Consider the following 4,857-nt stretch of genomic DNA (forward strand, 5'->3'; position numbering starts at 1 on the left):
CTGTTTTTCAGGCTAACTTTGGGAGGGGCTAGGCAGACGAGGCAGCTACACAACAGATGTATCAGGAGTGCTTTGAGAATCCTTCTGTGGTCTAGTCCATTATTTCAGCTTTGTATTAAACTGAAAAAAATGGAGGTTGATTAAACCTGCATGAAGTGAAAGTCATACAAGTTCCCAGAAGGCAAACACGTCACTTGGGGTGTGTTTTTAGTGTGTGACACTGGGTTCAGGTCTGAACACCAAACAGCAAACCTGCACTAGACACATGTACAGACGGGGCGGTGCTCTTAGCCAGCCCACAACTAGTGTCCCCAAGGCAGTGTGGGCTAGTGCAACTCTGCAGGTTGGCACAGACCCTTTAGCTCTGTTCTTTTCTTTCTAATGGCAGTTATTGAATAGTCTGGCTTCAGACTTCAGCTCATTCTGTACAGTGCTGACCCATAAGAGAAGGGCTACACCAGTCTTCAGCACTCTCTTGCACTCGATGCAAGTATTACCTCCACAAAGGAAAGGTAAAGCACACCACTAGAAGTGCAGGTGTCAACTGCAATCAGTAACTGGACTGCTGACACAGTTCAGAGCTTTGCTTTGTTACTGGAGCCTCCAGATTTTCTCGAGGTCTTATTTTTCATTTTAATTTCCCCACTTGCAAACTGGGGGAAGGAGAAGGGTTGTCACAGCTTTGAAATGATGCACTAAGCTCTGGATCCTGCAGTAACGGAGACTTTCTAAACACTTCAGTTGGAGGTAATATTTCTACCTTTGGGTTGCAAGTGTATTATTTTACATGAGTGCCAGCTGGTGGGAACTGGAGAGTCTCAATTTAGACTTGTCAGAACAGTTTTACAAGCCAGCTAAAAGAGGTACAAAAGGGCTTCTGTGTTGAAGATGCAACCTAAAAATTTCTACTGGAATTAAGTGTCAATGTAGGAAAGGGAGTAAATAGTGATAGTGGGAAAGCTATGTGGTTTTAGTTTTTTCTTTAACGTTACCAGCAATACCCACGTTTCAAGAAGTGATATGTGCTTGTCTACCAGTTGAGGTCTCAGTCTAGACAAAATGGGGACTGCTGCATGGTTTTTGGTTAAATACAAGCAAGCTGCCTAAGATAACAGGATTGATAGAGTGATCAGAGAAGAAAAAGTCATTGTATTTGAAGACAGTTTGCTATTAAAAACAGCCTAGAGTTTGAGCACAGTATGTATTTCAATTTGATTTGCACAAGTTGCTGTTCATATGGTAATTGTCATTCAGCATTTTACTTGGAAAATGTGAATTGGTTTCTATATAATGCTTGGAACTAAGGGAGCCTGGGGGTGCCCATGTCCAATGGAAGACCCAAGGCTGCAACCCAAGAAAACATGTCACTGGTAGTGCCAATTATCCCTTGGGAACAGGAGAACGTGTTTCTATGTTCTCATGTGCCTAAGCCACTGCACAGCTGCCTTATGTTGGTCAGAATAAAAGCAGGTGTCTTGGATTCACTATGGGCTGTTGTACCTCTTCACGTATACTCTATGGCCTGCAGGCTGTGCTAGGAGCGGGCTGGCCAGTGCTGGTACTGAGAGCAGGGAATGAGGATCTCTTTAACCCAGGACTGTGGGGCTATGCCCTGAGAGCCTGACACAGGGGTGCCTGCCTGCTCTGCATGCCTGGGAGTGGTGTGGACCCCTGGACCCCCCCCCACCTTACTGCAGTCCCTGTCCCTGGAATAACAAGCTCTCACCTTACATTCTAATCTCTTTGCAACTAGAGTCTTTAATCTGAATTAGGAGGATTAATAGGATTGCCCTCTCAGCTGCTCAGGACAAGGCTAACGGCATTTGTCAGCCTGAGGAGAGAAGAGCAGCTTTCGGGGAAGCGGCAGCAGGACCGAGTTCCCCCGCCTTCCGCCTGACCGGCTCCTCCTCCTTGACATCACCATCTCTGCGCTGAGAGCTGCAGCTCCTGTCACAGGGGTCTTCCTCCAAACCGTGTTTGTTGCCATTCCCGTAAGCTCTATTGAAAGTAGTGCTTGAGTGTCCTCTGATTGAACTGCTGCAGTGGGCAGTAGTGCAGGCCACAACCTCTGCTAAACATGCGTTGTGTAACAGCACATGTCCTGCTCTGCTACTTCAATACATGATAAATACTTGGTGTCAGTCAAAGATGGGAGGAAAAACTAAGGCTCAAGAACTCGTCGCGTGACTTGGCGAGCCCCACTCGCACATTTTAGATCCTGACTCTGTGTTTTGCTCAGCCTCTGAACATAAGCCTTCTTCACAGCATTAGGAGAAAAGTGCAGGTGTTTGTGTCACCGATTTATGACACTTGTCAAATGGAAATACCAGCTGTTAAGGTGGTGAAGCAGAGGGGAGCTGATGCTTCAGGTCTCAGCAGTGGCAATACAGCCTGAGGTCACTTGTGCATCTGTGTGAATGCAGAGATGGCAAAGGGCTGTGCTGGGCAGCAGCAGAAGCGATGGACTCCAGCTTCCACCCAGCAAACCCCTTTGAAAACCCCAAGTACCCAGTGAGCCCTATGCAGCTGTTGCTTGGACGCAGCGTCTGAAGTGCGGCACTGGAGCAGCTGCTGGCTCCCGTGTCCTCCGTGCCAGCACACGGAGCTCCAGCCGCCCCCATGGGACCTGGCGGGGGCCAGGGGAGAGTCCAGCCCCAGTCCTCCGTGCCCCCCACCGGCTCAGCGCTGACCCCGTTACTCAGCGCCGGTTGTGCGTGCTCCAGCAGCAGCTGTGGCCGAGGTCCCGGAAGGGCAGCGAGGCCGTGCGGCCGGGCTGCGTGCTCCAGAGCAGCCGGAGAGCCGCGCCCTCCCGCTCGCACACTGCAGCCGCCGTGTGGTGTTTAAACGCGCTCCTCCGCTGCCCCCGGACACGGCTCTGGATGTGCCAGCACTGCCGCGGGGTGCGCGCTGAGGCTGCCCCTCTCCAGCCCCGGTGGGGGGAAGCCCCCGGCAGCTCGGTCTGAACCAGCGTCTGACCCTGGACCAGAGACCTCCCGGGGCCTCTTCCCCACGGAATCACGGTGTGATCCTGCGACAGCGGGTCAGGAACCCTCCTCTCAGCTTGAGCTGTGCCACTGCCTGAGCGGTGCTGGCTCACCCAGCTCAGCCCCGCTGGAAGGTGCTGTGGACGGGGCTGGCTGGAAAAGCCATTTCTGTTCCAAGTTGCCTGAGGATTCAAAACATTCCTGTTCTGCGTGGGGCTGGGGACTGACCTACCCATGCCAGTAGCACCTGGAGGGTGGGGATGTGCGACAGGTTCTGGGACGCAGGATGGGGGACTTGGTCTGCCACACACACACGAACATTCCCATTGGAAGTTTCACTTCGAACAAATTACTACTATTTTCCAACAATGAACGCCTCAACAGCAAGTTCCCAGCCAGCTCCAGGTCCCGAAGCCACGTCCAGGTCCCTGGGTCACCAGCACCGATGGGGAGGCCGAGGAGTGAAGATACCTCCTCCTCCTCCCTCTGTCCTTGACCCTGAGGCACCCCCCGCTGCCCGCTCCCCTGCTTCGTGTCCTTCCTGCAGGATGGACGTGCCTGCTGGTACATCCCCTCCATGGGCTGCACGGGGCGAGTGACGGCAGCTGGAGACAGGGCACAAGAAGGAAGGAAGGACATTCCCCCGCAGGCAGGCCGCTGGGGCTGCGCTTATCCTGCCCGGGAGGCAGCAGCGGCTGCCGTTCCTCTGAGGGGTGCAGCTGGGGCTCACGCTTCCCGTCTCCCCCCACCGGAGCCGCTGCCGCGTGGCAGGCACGGGCGCCTGCGGAGCCATCTCCGTCCCTCCCTGCGTGCGGAGCCAGCGGCAGGCAGGCCTCACCTCCCGTAACCCCGACAGCCTGGATCAGCACAGCTGAAATTTTCCACTTGAGACACATGCGAGACCAGAATAGATTTCCAGGCTGGTGGTTTTCCCCTTGCTAGCGAGAGGAAAGCCAGAGCAACGCTTTGCAATGCTTGCTCTTAATGCATCCTCCAGATGGCTTCAGGGAGTCCCTGTTGCACAGGCAGCTCCCCTGTTGCAGGGGAGAGCCCCCAGGTTCCAGTGTGCCGTGTCTGGGGCCTGGCTCAGCCACTGCTCCCCGGCAGTCCCAGCCCTTCATCCCCGGGGCTGGTGAGCCGGGTTCCGTGGAACCACAACGCGGTTCCCCAGCCCGGAGGCAGCAGCTGTCAGGGCGGGTGGGATCCTGCCGGGGTGCGTGCAGGCAGCGGAGGGATGGGCTGCCAGAGGCAGGGACAGGAGAGGGATTCCCAGCTCCAGCTCAGCTCTCAGAGCAGCGTTTTCTTTGGTGGCTCGTGAAAAAATCAAACCTGCAAAGTGAAGCTGGTTTAGCTCAGTGCATCTTGGTGGCTGCTCCCCTGCTCCTGCCAAATCTGCAGTCTGCTTCTCACCCGTGCTGTGAAGCGCTGGACCCTGCTGCACCCACAGCACACCCCATCCACATCCACATGGGCACCCACCGCCGCGAGCTGCTGCTGCTCCATCTGCATGGAGCCAAGGCTTCACAGGGTGCCGCCTGCCTGGGCATTCTGTGCAGTTCACCCATCTCAAACTCAAGCAGGCTGTCAGCAAGCTGAGAGAAGCCACCCGCAGCCTGCATTGGCATGTGAAGCCCAGCAGTACTCTTGCTGCCCACTGCCCATGCCCAGCTCTGGCTCCAGGCTGTGGTGCTCAGCTCTCCTCTATTCACTGGTGCTGCTCACCTGGCTGTGAGCACCGGGGCTGTGGCTATGGTACAGCCCTGCACAGCCACACAGACCACACAGTCACTGACAACCATGAGGCAATCATCCTGCTCAGAACAGGGACTTTCTTTGGCATTCAATCTTCATTAAGCCTACAGCCAATTATGTT

Source organism: Pezoporus occidentalis, unplaced genomic scaffold, assembly GCF_034315485.1.
Source record: "Pezoporus occidentalis ecotype Australia unplaced genomic scaffold, CSIRO_AGI_Poc_V1 ctg3, whole genome shotgun sequence".
NCBI lineage: Eukaryota > Metazoa > Chordata > Aves > Psittaciformes > Psittacidae > Pezoporus > Pezoporus occidentalis.